General features: G+C 40.1%; 1 protein-coding gene and 1 non-coding gene across 6 annotated transcripts in view; one reads left to right on the forward strand and one right to left on the reverse strand.

Moving 5' to 3' along the window:
• Positions 1–13938, forward strand: part of SSX2IP (SSX family member 2 interacting protein) — a 41573-nt gene that overhangs the window by 5249 nt on the left and 22386 nt on the right. The window contains exon 1 of one of the 5 annotated variants that reach the window (XM_036108867.2): positions 10780–10800. The exons of the other annotated variants lie outside the window; for them this stretch is intronic. The gene's annotated coding sequence lies outside the window, so the exon portion shown is untranslated. Of the gene's footprint in view, positions 1–10779; positions 10801–13938 lie in introns of those variants that run through there. 5 annotated transcript variants of the gene reach the window in all.
• On the reverse strand, positions 13453–13558 carry LOC118546213 (U6 spliceosomal RNA). Its single transcript, XR_004922487.1, has one exon. It is a non-coding gene; the product is annotated as a U6 spliceosomal RNA (small nuclear RNA).

Here is a 13938-nt window from a genome sequence, read left to right on the forward strand (position 1 = left end):
AGTTGTCAGGCTGAGGACGCAGGGCTCTTAGTGTCTCATAGCCAAGACTGGGTAGAATTTAGAAGTATTTGACATATTTGAGGAACAGTGTATATATATATATATTTTTTTAATTTATTTATTGTTTTTTAAAAGATTTTGAGACAGCATGCACACACGACAGGGGGTTAGGAGCAGTGGGAGAGGGAGAAGCAGACTCCCCGCCAAGCAGGGAGCCCAATGTGGGGCTCAAACCCAGAACCCTGAGATCATGACCTGAGCCAAAGGCAGCTGCTTACTTGACTGAGCCACCCAGGCGCCCTTTATTTTTTATTTTTTTAATGTAGGCTCCACATGGAGCCCAACGTGGGGCTTGAACTCATGACCCTGAGATCAAGACCTGAAATGAGATCAAGAGTCGGACGCTTACCTGACTGAGCCACCCAGGCACCCCTATATTTAAAAAAAAAAATAAAGGACTTCAGGTACAAAGAGTTAGTTATATTGCTTGCCTTAGAACACATTCTCATAACTGATGTATTTACTTAGTTTTAATACTGAATACTACCTAACATAAGCTAGGACCTTAACAATAATCTCTATGTGACCATATGGACGTGACCAATCCTTTGCTCTATTTGTCTCACCTGAGGCAACTGTTTACTGACTTTTTTTTTTAAGATTTTATTTCTGTATTTGAGAGAGAGAGAGAGTTGGGAGAGGAGCAGAAGGAGAGGGACAAGCAGACTCCATGCTGAGTGCAGAGCCCGATGCGAGGCTCGATAGCCTGACGCTGAAATCAAAACCTGAGCTGAAATCAAGAGTCAGTCACTCAACTGACTGAGCCACCCAGGTACCCCTTGTTTACCGAATCTATATCCATTATTCCCTTGGTATCTTTTAAAACATAGTTTTATTGCGTCTATGAGTTTTCCAAACACATACACAGTTAACACCTATGTTACATGCCCTGTCTTCTGAGGCGCTTTTCACTTATTATAATCCTGAAATTCATCCACTTAGTATTTGCTGACATTCCTCTAGATTGTGTGCCACTGCAGTTTTCTGATTGCTGCACGGTATTCCGTTTTGCATGTATGCCACAGTTTATTCATTCTCCTGTTGATGGGTGTTTGGGTTGCTTCCAGAGTTATGCTCTTGTGCTCCTTGGCTCCTGTCAAGAGTGCCACAGTTTATGTTCATGCCTCTTGGCGCATAGATGCAAGAGTTCCTCTTAGATTTATACCTAGACATGGACCTGCTAGGTTGTAGAGTGGGTGAATAGGATATATGAATCTCACCTGCCAAATTTGTTTTTCAAAGGTTCTCCCACCCTCCAAGGTTTAGTAAGCCTTAGCCAGACATTCTCTAGGACTGTTATTTTCAACCCTCATTTAGTACTCTGGAACACTTACATTATTCCTGAAATCCATTCTTTAGCACCCTTAAGTAAGAATTCCTTTTGGTATTCCATATTCTAAACTGCATAAATAGAATATTAACTTCTACTGAAGCACATTCTATAGAGTATAGCCATGATCTCAAATTTGATGCATCAGAATCTCATGGAGGTTCTGTTAAAACACTGATTTGTGGGTCCCACTCCCAGAGTTTCTGAATCTTTAGACCTGGAGTGGGACTTGAGAATTTGCATTTTTTTAAAGATTTTATTTGAGAGAGACAGATTTTATTTGAGATCATGACCTGAGCTGAAGTCGGAAGCTTAACTGACTGAACCACCCAGGTGCCTGGAGAATTTGCATTTTTAACAATTTCCTAGGTACTATTGATGCCACTGGTCCTGGGACCACAATTTGAGAACTATAACCGATGATTGAATTTGGGCTGAATCATTGAAAAAGCTGCTACAGGTACATGATTACACTATTACAAATTCATGAGTTATGGTGGGGTTTTTGTTGTTCTTGTTGTTGTTATTTCCATGGTCTTTAATACATTCAGGAATAAAATACCAACGAATGGTAACTTTTTTTACTTGGACTTCTTAGCTGACTTTCAACCTTAAAAAGTAGGATAGATGTTAAAACAGTGTTTCTTTTTTGTTCTTAATCCTCTTATAAGAATATGGTGCTTTCCTACATGTACACTGGAAGAATTTGAAATTGGTGTACTATCTCTAAATTGTCATGCTCTTGATTCATATACTTAGGACCCCTTGCTGCTTCTCTGAGCTGGCACCAGTCAAGATTGAATTGAAAGCCCTTCTAAGATGCAGCATGGCTTAAGTGTGGATACTTGTCTGTCAAAGTAGTATACCTCACACTAATATGTCATTGAACTTAGTTGACATTTATTTAGCGAACATTTGACTGGATGCCACCATGGGTCATTTATGATACGTCATGGCAAAGCAGAGTACAAAGAATACGATGCCAGGCCTGCTGACCAGGGGCTCCGTTTAGGTGGTGGGAGAGAAGTTTCATTACAGCGAGATCCACGTGGAAGCACAAACAGAAGGGAATGGCAGTTCGGGGAAAGCCTGGCAATTTGACATCTCTATTCGCTAGATTTTTCAAAAATAATTTTTTTGAATTGCTATAACATTTAACGTTTGTCTGCTCTTACATAGTTCACATCCCAGTCACTCAGCTGAAATAATTACTTTCTGATTGTAATTTCATCTCAAGGTGACTTGGTAGAAAAGTGAGTACCTGTGTGTGTGTTCAGTTTGAAAAGCAGCTCCCATACTGTGTGTTCCCTCCTCTCCTACGGTAAAGACTGTAGGGGGTAATCAGTTACATGTGTTGGACTCCTTGGGTTTGAATCTTGGCTTTGTCACATTCTAGCTGTGTGACCTCGGGCAAGAAAGCTCTCTGGGTCTCAGTTTTGTCATCTGTAATGGGGGCGGGTAACTCTTTGGGCCTTTGTGAGATTAAACGAGTTAATACACGTAAAATGCTTTAAATTTTTCCTCATAAATGGTTTATGCTTAATAAATCATTATTGTTAGAATTTGGTAGAATTTCATTTGCTAAACCAATGGTTGTGAAGACCATGTGTGCACATTGTTATAGAAATGTAAAGAAGACATTTTGATATGAATAGCTCTACTCAATTCCATATTAAGTCCCATGAGAAATGTAAAAAACAGATAGTAGACTAAAAATTCTTTAAAGATCATCTAGTTCAACCTCCTTATTTTATAGATGTGGAAACTCAAAACCAGAGAAATGGTGAGGAGCTCAGGGTTGCTCGGTAAATCATAGAAGTGGCCCTGAGAACCTTAGCCCCTGACACCTGGTCTTGTGCTCTTTCACTATCGTCCTGTGGACCTTCCCTGAAGTGACAGTACCCTCAAAAACAAAGCAAAACAACAACTAACAATTCTTTTGGGGAGCCACGACCAAAACAGATGAAAACATTAGCAATAGAAAGTCAGTGTACAATGAAATATCAGATGGTGTGGCATAACTCTAAATACATACCTGTGTAACTTCATCAGCTGCTCTCCTGAAGGAGAGAAATACACCTTACTAGTTGCTTGAGTTATAGAAGGTCGATAGAGTAAGAACATTCTTTTTTGAAAAGAATCTTAATAGTTAAAAATCAAAGTCAGTCTCTCCCCTCTTTTCTCCTACCAAGTTTACATTATAATTAAGCCAGAGGGACAGTCCCCCTTTGCCAGGTCTGCCAGTACTCTGTCTGTCTTTCCTCTTCACAGCAGTGGGGTTTGGGGCCGGGGGGGGGGGGGGGGGGGGAGGGGTGGTGAGTCTTCCTTGATGGGCTAGATCCCCACAGATATGCTCCGACAAAGCAGGGCATCAGTGTAAAGACTGCATCACCTTTGCTTACTTGTATGCGTGAATATGTGGGAATGGTGCTAGAAGTGTAATTCATTGGTGGAAAGAATTTATCATTTGTCTAAGTTGGTATTTCCACTAAAGGGTAGGGGTGCTACTATCTGGGATTGAGGTGGGAGTGTTTCCACACACATTATCTCATTAATTCTGCATGAATCCACTGCCTCTAAGAATTTTACAAAATAATCCATGCTCCTAAAACACTCCAGCTATATCAAAATGTACTATTGAAGAAGTGAATGTAGGTAAGGTCCACCCCTCCCTATGAGAAATGTAAAAAACAGATAATAGACATCTGTGGATCTCATTCCACAGGATTGTCATGTTGGTAACAGTTTGTAACTTTTCTAGACCTTTCTCCTAAATTCAGGTAGTTTTTAGATAGTTTGATTTTAAAGAAAAATGGTGATCATACTATTCTTATTATCCATAACTTGTTTTTTTCCTTTGCTATACATGCAGATCTGCCTTAATAATCCCAAAGTAGCCCATGTTTTGGCTCTACCATCTGTATTGGCTTTTAACTGTTTGTTGATGGACATTTAGATTGTCTCCAGTTCCTTGCCATTACAATTTGCTTGCTCATTCGTGTGACAGAATATGTAGTAAGAGATGCCTAGAAGTATAATTGATTAGCGGAAAGATTTATGGATTGCAAATTTTTGTAGACTGCTAGATTGCCATCTAAAACTACAAACTACTGACCTCTGCTAAAGTTCTGTGCCCTTACATAATTGGTTATCTGAGTAGCTTTGGGACATTCGTATAATTTCTAACCAGAGAGCCAGTTAGAAATTTGCCCAACAGAGCTGCTTGCTTTTGTGCGTTAAAATACTGCGGATTGATTGATTAATCTGGAAATAAATATTTTGTATTTTTTGTTACTTATGCCATTCTGCCATTAATTTTGGTGTTTGAGAGTGATGCTGTTCATGCCCATTGCTGCTGCTTATCACTGTAATTGCCTTTTAAAAACGTGGATTTTTTTTTTTTTCTCATTGTAAGAAAAGTACATTCACTTAACAGAAAATTTGGGAGACACAAAAAGTAAGGATTACCTGTAATTATCTGTGTGCGTGGGTAAATACATAAAGAGATAAAGTCCCTTTTTCCTCACAGGTTGGTTTTTTTTTTTCTAGTTTTTTCTGTTCTTATACAAACTTCTGTGTTTATAGAGCAGAATTTATACTTATATGGATATACTCCTATGGTTTGGGCTTTTTTTGAAGACCAAATAAGGTCGTGTTAGATACTGTTCTGCAAGTTTTTTAGTTAACAAAATATCATGAAATCTTTCCAAGTTACTAAAATAATAGCAGCTAACATTTATTGAGAACTTGCCATGTACCCAAAACCCTGTGTTAAACCCTGCACATGCATAAACCTACTTAATAAGGTTATTAAATAAATTTTAAAACTCAGTGTGTTACTTAGTCATATGATAATCCTTTGAGACTAAAGACTGTTTTTACTCTCCTTTTGCAAATGAGGAAAATGAAGTCCAGAGATTTCTGTTCAGGGCCACTTCGTTTGTGGGTGGTGGAACTGGGGTTTGAAACCAGGTGGTCTGACTCTGGGTCCTGTGCTTTTAACCATTATAGCATCCTGTTTCTCATACTGCGGCAACGGTGGCTTCCAGGGTGTGTGTCAGAAGTTGAAGATATAGCTCCCAAAGCTACTAAGAGGTGGCTTTCTAATGGCAGGTTGTGGCCTGGAGCTTCATGGGATTGTATCCTCAACCCAAAGGGATGCACATGCAGTGTTTTACCGTCATCTCTTTACCGCAAGCAAATTGTTTTACCGTCACGAGATTGACGCGATCTCGTGTGGTCCTGGCCCAGCTGGAGGTACCGGTCAGTGAGTGGTGGCCGCTAAGGATCCCTGGGAGGAGGACTGGTTCCCGAGCTTCTCATCTGCGGCGGCAGCAGCGTGTGTTGGTTACGAGGATGGGCTCTCGAGTCTGGGGAGGGGGCGGCTAGCCTTTCTGTGCCTCGATTTCCTCATCTGTAAAAAGGAGATAACGTAGGATTGTTGTGAGGATCGGCTTCATAATACACGTAAAGCGTTGAGAGCAGCATCTGGCACATGTTTGTTACATCATTTCCCTCTCTGTCAGGTGTGCGGTGCTTAGTTTTCCCCTGTGACCTCATTACGTTCCCACAACCACCCTCCAAAGAAGACGGTGTCACCCCGTTTCCCAGGAGACCCGGTCACGACGGGACCCCAGCCTGTGTGGCTGAGGCCTGTGCGGCTTGCGCTGAGCGCGCTGTACTCCCGCGTGTCGGTCCCCGGAGCCGCAGACTCAGCCAGAGGGCAGGTGGTGGAGGCAGCGCCGCATTTTGCGTTTCAGCCATTCGGATATTTATTCAAATTTAAGTTATGAGGAGTTTGTTTCTGTGGGAAAGTACACTATTAAATTCTGCCACTCAGATGAATTCATTTAGATTTTAAATTTGTAAAAGGTAGATTTTCTAGGAAGTTGAATTAGTGTGTTTCTACATTGATGTGCACACCTGAATGGTTTTGTGTGGGGCAGCAGAAGTATTTATAATGGAATTAAAATCTGTAGTCTCCTTTGGAACAGTAATATAGATGGTGGTATTAAATTTTTAAATAATCATGTATTTGCTTTTTGAGAGTAATAACATCTATTTAAAATATGCGGATAACAATTTTTAATTTTTATGACTGCATTTGTAAGCTAGGAATAATATTTAAAGATTGAGTTTTAGTAATTTTATTTTCTTAGCCTGACAATTTGATAAGTCTAACTTTGTGAGATTTTAGCTAAGACTTTAGTCGTTAGCTGTTTGTGACAAATCCTGTGCAATATTTAGAAACCTAGATGGCATAATGTTACTGCTTCCCTGTATAATGAAAAGCTATTATTTTCTGACACTTGATTGAAGTTTTAGAATGCTGATTAGGTAGCAATTGTGCCTTCTCAAGTTTGAATTTCAAGTGAACTTGAAAAGAATACTTAAAATATTGTACTGTGTGAAGGAGATCTTGTAATCAAGATACTGCTTACGTTTCTGCTGAACTCTCATTCAGTTGGTAGATGTGTTAGAGATTTAGGAGATGAAGAGAGTAATACTTTTCTCCAGAGGACTCACATCTTTGGCCTCTTTTCCATTGCTGTTTTCCTTTATCCACCTTTGCTTGCTGGAGTGAACGTGTGGATTTGACATCAGTTATTGAGTCTCGTTCTGTTTAGATTAGTGGAGGGAAGACAGGAGTGTGAAACGTGCAGTGTGTGAGAGTCTAGCTAGGAACAATGAAACAAATCCGTAAACAGAGAACCGAGAGAGCCTTTGTGGAGGGGCTGATGGTGGTTCTTGTTCTGGGCTTGGGGAAGCGTTAAGTTTTGAGTTAGGTGAAAGGGGAAAGCACAGCCTGGAGGTGGGTGGGCCGTGTGCAGGAGGCAGTTCATTTTATAAATATTTACTGAGCATCTGCTTTGTTTCAGGCACTGATACAACAAAGATCCCTACCCTGTAGGAAAGCTCGTAACTTCCTGTAGAAGTTCATAAATGAGTGGGGGAGGCATCTCCCTGTAGTAATACGGAGTGATTAATTGTACCGCTAGGTGATATTGTCATAAAGCTGATTGTTGCACTTGTAGTGTATGGTGTCACTTTAGTTACGTTTCAGCTAGAGACAGGTAAATTATGGAAGGGACTCAGAAATGTGTATATATATATTTTAAAAACTTGTATTAGTTATCTATTGCTGCATAACAAATGACTCCAAAATTTCGCAGCTTAAAACACCAAGCATTTATTTTCCAATTTCTGTCAGTCAGGCATCTCGGTGCGGCTCGTGTGGGTGCCTGTGGCTCAGGATCTCTCACTAGGTGGTGATCAAGGTGTTGGCCAAGGTGGTAGTCATCAAGGTTTGACTGGGGGAGAATACTTCTAAACTCACTCCTGTGGCGCTGGGCAGCCTCCAGGGCCTCACTGGCTGTTGGCTGGAGACGTCAGTTAACCTTGCCACACCAGCCTCTCGTGACAGGGATCAGAGAGACAGTGAGTGAGTAATAAGGGATCCCAGACGGAAGTCACACCTCTTAATCACCTGAATTTGGAAGAGAAATCCCTTTTACCTCTTGCTGTAGTCTACTTTTAGAAGCTAGCCACTAAATGCAGCCCACAGCCAAGGAGTAGAGGTGCCCACAGGTGTGTACGCCAGGTAACAGGGATAATTGGGAGCCATCTTAGAGGTTGCCTTCCCCCCAGATTTTACAAGTGATCATTGTATATTGAGACCTTAAGACCCCTTGAGTTTTTTGGATAAAAGGAAGAGCAATAACCAGCCAAGGAACTTTTCTGATGGAAAAAAGAAAAAAAGAAAAACAGGTGTAAGTAACCTGAACCACAAATGTTTTTACTGAACATCTATAAACTTTGAGTTTTGATGTTGTCTTAAAATGGTAAGATGAGTTATTTCACCCTCATTAAACTTTCAGTAGAACTGATCTCATTTCTGAGAATTGTTTTTAAATCTTTTCAAAGCAAAGCGTTTCTAAGTGAGAAAAAAGCTGTTGTTTGTGGCGTAGCAGAGAAGTTTACAAGTATGCCTCAATATAAGTAGTAGGTAAGTTCCTTTAAGGATTGTATGCTCTGAGTGGAATGATTTCAGGTGAACTATGGGACTCGTTCTCTTAAAGAAACTTGATGGAAATCTTTTTTATTCTCCTTTTAACTCTATAGAGGTTTGTGTGAACAGTGTAGAAAGGTTACGTGGTGATGGAGTGAAAAAAGCATTTTTGAAGACAGATTTGTGTCCAGGCTTCACAACCAATTAGAAATGTGGCCTCAGGCAATCCTGTTAGCTCCCCTAAGCCCAAGTTTTCTGTCTATAATATAGGTAAATATATATGAAAGAAAGTGCTTTGACATGAAGAATGATAGACTTATGAAACTTTATTAAAATCTTCATTTCAGAAAGGGTACAATTATATTAAGGTCAAATGTCTCACTAGTTCCCCATTTTCTGTCAGGATTCTTTTTTTTTTTTTTTAAGATTTTATTTATTTGACAGAGAGAAAGACAGCCAGAGAGGGAACACAAGCAGGGGGAGTGGGAGAGGGAGAAGCAGGCTTCCCGCCGAGCAGGGAGCCCGATGCGGGGCTCGATCCCAGGACCCTGGGACCATGACCTGAGCCGAAGGCAGACGCTTAACGACTGAGCCACCCAGGCGCCCCTTCTGTCAGGATTCTAACCTAGAAAATGCTGTTAGATAATTCTTAAGGTCTGCGTAATCATTTTACCCAGGAAAGACCACACAGTACCCTTGCTTACTTACACCCGAGATATGGCAACATATTAGGGAAGCCAAAGTAGTTCCTCAGAAATAGTAAGGTAACATTTTTACTGAAATTATTGCAGTGTTACTGCAATTAGTAAGATTTTCTGTTATGTAGACTGACTTACTGGAATGTACATTGAGAAATACTTGGAATCAAGGAAGTGTATTAGGTGCCTATATACATGTTATTCACCAGGAAGGAATAAAACCATCTCTCTCTGACTTAAAGATTAGGAGGAAGAATTCTTATGGGTTACTTTATAGATGTTTTTTCTTACTTTAAGTTATTTCAGGGTTAATCCTCAACAATCTTAGATGAATGAAATGACTTTGACAGGGTGGCTAAATTGTTTAATCTTCAAGTTTTGCTCATAAAATTCACTCATGAATTTGTCCTCTCTTGGAATCTGGACAGCTTCCCTAACCAATGGTATAGAGAGAGAAATGGGGGTTACAGATTACTTGAACCAAAACATGATTTACTATCAGCTTCTTCCCTTTCTTCTTCTATAATGAAACTATAATAACAATGCTAGTTATAACCAAGTTTGTTCTTGTATGACTTGTCATGGATGCTCATGGTCTACTATGTAATGCTTTGCTCTGACTTGATTAATCTATAATATGGAACTTCATTGTGTGCTCCAGCACTCAGCTTTAACCGACTGAGCCACCCAGGCACCCCTCCAGCACTCAGCTGTAATGGAGTCCTTCTTGGCTGCTTTTGAAGCTTTCAAGCTGAAATGTACTTGTGACGGTATTAGGTTTATGCGAAGCAGAGATTCTTCTGTTACCTTTTTTCTTTTGAAATTAATACTGATTTCTTATAATATCTTTATAAAATAGTTTGTAACCTTCAACAATGAAATTTGACTGTGGTTGAGCTAGAATAGGATAACTTGCTTAAATTAGTCTCTTGGTTTCGGTTTGTATATTGATTAAGAGTCTGATTGGGTAACTTTTATCACAAACCTCCTAGTGTATAATTTGGTGCATCATTGAACAGAAGAGAATACATAGAAACTGTGAGATTGTGTGAAATCATATTCTGTTGGTAACTTCTTTGTTTCGTAGTGCTTCAAAGTGGAGTTTTGGTTTTCATTGTGAACATTTAACTAGACCTAAATATTTCACAGTTGGTTGTTTTTTGTTATTCTAAATTACAGGGCAGGGAACAATTCACTGTCTGAACCTGTAGATGCTGGAGAGCTAAATTCACAGAGGAAGAATAACTGACTGAAATTACAACTTTAAAGAATGGATGTATAGAAGACATTTTGGTGTTTGATCTTTCTGTATGAGGAGAAAGGCACTTAAGGCAGTGTTGTGTCTTATTTTAAAAAAACAGGAACAAGAAGGGCTTGGAAAAGTGCGTTTTTCTTCTGATCCTGTCCCTCCCCTCAACCTAACAATTACAAAGAATTAATCCCACTGCCTAGTGTGTTTTTATGAGGATATCTGTCTCCCAATTTTCTAAGGTGTTCAATTTTTATTAAGAGCAACAGTGCCTTTTGTTACAGGTTTTGGAATCCTGTCATTTATACCAAACAGATCTGTATCCAGATAATGATGATGATGGCGATGATGAAGACAACTAATATTAATTCTGTGTGCCCCATATGCCAGGCCATGTGTGCTGAATACTTCTTTATGTGCATCATCTCACTTAATCCTCTGGGGAAACTGTGAAGTAAGAGTCATTATTATGGCAGTTTACCAGTGAGGAAACCAGGGCTTGGAAGGGTTAAGTAACTTACCCAAGCAGAGCTGGGTTAGAGTAGATGGGTTTATTGTCCCTTGGATCTTGTTTTGTTTATGGCTACTATCTCTGGAAGCGAAAAGTAAAATCATTGTCTTGTCTTGGTGCAGACTGAACTTTTATCCTGCTCATCCTGTTGCTGAAGGCACCCATATAAGGACAGGGGGAAGTGCAGAATAGTTCAAGTTGCTCTTAGCAAGGCACATGAGTAGAAAAATAGCAAAACTCTGCGCCAGACTTGGCAGCCCCCTGTGTGTGTGTGACACTCTAACATGTACTACAACACATAGCATCATTTGCATTAGGATATCGTAGGCTGCTGTATGACCTAGGAATCATCCTTGATTTCTCTTTTGCCCATATTTCATTCCATCTTCAAGTCCTGAAGGTTCTATCTCCAGAACCCATCCCTGATTTATCCACCTGTGTCTACTCCTGCTGTTCTAGCTGTAGTGTAGAACTGGTCTTGCCTAGTTGCAGTGGCCTGGTATCTTCCAGCCTCCCACTGTCGCCCACCTCGAATATACTCACAGAGCGTAGAGTAGCTGAAGGGATCTTTTTCAAAGCCTAAAGAAGATCCTGTTGGCTTTCCTGCCTAAACTCCTTCAATAGCTTTTTGTTGCAACTTAGAGAAAATCCAGCATCCTACCCTCTCTCCTTGTGTACTGTGCTTCAGAGGTACTGGGATTCTTCATGGTTTTCATATTTACCAAGTTCATTTCCATCTTGGGTCTTTGTACCTGCTGTTTCCTCTGCCTGGGCTGCTCTGGTCACTGATCATCTTGTGGTTGACTCTATATCATTTAGGTCTCAGTGTCCCGGTGCAGCCTTCCTTGGTGAATCTGGATACCCTCGCACCAGTACTCTCATGTTACTGTGTTTTGTTTTCTTTATAGTCCTCATCACACTCTGTTATGTTAATTTATTGCTTAGTTATCTGTTTCCACCCCCACTAGCATGTGAACTTGAGGGCAGGGCCTCCCTTGTGCCTAGAAGAGTGTGCCTGGCATGTATAGCACAATTAAAAATCTATTAATGAAAATTTTCATCTCACTTCAGTATTACATTATGAATATTTCTCCACAATCTTTTTTTTTTAAAGATTATTTATTTGAGAGAGGGAGTGAGTGAGAGAGAGAGAGCATGAGTGGGAGCGGGGGTAGGTGGGGGATAAGTGGGGGTGGGGAGGAGTGGGGAGGGAGGAGAGGGAGAAGCCGACTCCCCCACCGAGCAGGGAGCCTGATGATGCGATGCGGGTGCTGGACCTTTGGGATCATCTCCTGAGCCGAAGGCAGACGCTTAACCAGCTGAGCCACCCAGGTGTCCCTATTTCTCCACAATCTTAAGTATTCAGAATAGGAGTTGTGAACTCTGATTCACAGTCCAGATCTGGCCTAAAGACACATTTGATTTGGCTTATTAAAAAATGTTGTTAGAAGGGTAGCTTACATCCAGTCAAGTGCCCGGATCTTAAGTGTACAACTTGGTGGCTTGTGCAGCCTTCTCTGAGATCACGATGCAAAAGGCTCTCTCACATCCTCCTCCCAGCCACGCCCCGTTCCCACAGGATACCTTGCATAATCTTTTTTTTTTTTTTTTTTTTTTTAGATTTTATTTATTTATTTGAGACAGAGAGAATGAGAGAGAGAGCACATGAGAAGGGGGAGGGTCAGAGGGAGAAGCAGACTCCCCGCCGAGCAGGGAGCCCGATGCGGGACTCGATCCAGGGACTCCAGGATCATGACCTGAGCCGAAGGCAGTTGCTTAACCAACTGAGCCACCCAGGCGCCCCCTTGCATAATCTTTTTAAGTAGCTTCTCAGGTTTACGAATTTCGAGATTTCACATAAAAATCCAGAATTCCAACATCCCTTGAAAGATGGAAAGATAGCAACACACGACCTGCTTTCTCTTTTGGCTGCAGTTTATTGTAGCTGAGAAGCAGGTGTCCAAAGCGGTGGCACGTGTTCTCCAGTTTGCCTGTAGTCATCACTCCTCCTTCTATCCCTGACCTTGAAATCAATTCCCAGTTGTCATTTATAAGTTCATTTGAATTTTTTTATGCTGGAGAAATATTCATTTCTTCTATTTTCTCTGTAAAAAAGTGGAAACATGATGGTAGGCTGAAAATGTATGTGAAACAGTTACATGAAAGGTTCTTACACTTAGTCCCCTTCATTCATATGTATTTGTTAACCACCTTAATTCCATATGGTTGTGTTTAAAGGTGTTCTGTTGTATAAATGTGTCATTTAACCAGTCTCCTGTGGAGCATATAAGCTATTTCCAGTTTTTTGATGTTATCAAGAACAATGTGTAGATGAATCTTTATACAAATCATTTTTTCTTTTCCAAGTTTTTATTTAAATTCCAGTTAACATACAGGGCAATATTAATTTCAGGTGTAGAATTTAGTGATTCATCACAAGTGCTCTCTTTAATACCGATCGTCCATTTAACCCATCCCCCCCCACCTTCCTCCAGCAACTCTCAGTTTGTTCTCTACAGTTAAGAGTCTGTTTGATGGTTTGCCTCTCTTTTTCCCCCCTATGTTCATCTATTTTGGTTCTTAAATTCCATATGCAAAAATAGGGAATGCTTCACAAATTTGCATGTCATCCTTGTGCAGGGCCATGTTAATTTTCTCTGTGTTGTTCCAATTTTAGTCTATGTGTTGCCAAAGCAAGCACAAATCATTATTTTATTAGGATAAAATGTTATAAGTGGTATTTCTAGGTCAAAATTTATTTCATTTGTAAGATGTGATACATATTGCCAAATTGCTGGTAGTAGTATGAATTGATGTGATCTTTCTGGAGAGCAGTGTATGGAAGTATGCTTTTTTCTACATTTGTGCCAACATTGGGAAGAGTAATTAAAATTTCTTTTTGCTAATATAGTTAGTAAAAACAAAAAATGAAAATGTTAGCTAAGAAGTTTTTCATCCTCTTATCTGTATAAATACTTTGTACTTTATTTTAGAGGATTTAATATAGAAATCTTTATCACTTAGTACAATGCTGTACCTTAGATTTATATTGTAAGTCAAATCATGTATCATGTACTTTGC

This window comes from Halichoerus grypus, chromosome 5 (assembly GCF_964656455.1).
Source record: "Halichoerus grypus chromosome 5, mHalGry1.hap1.1, whole genome shotgun sequence".
In the NCBI taxonomy this organism is placed as follows: Eukaryota; Metazoa; Chordata; class Mammalia; order Carnivora; family Phocidae; genus Halichoerus; species Halichoerus grypus.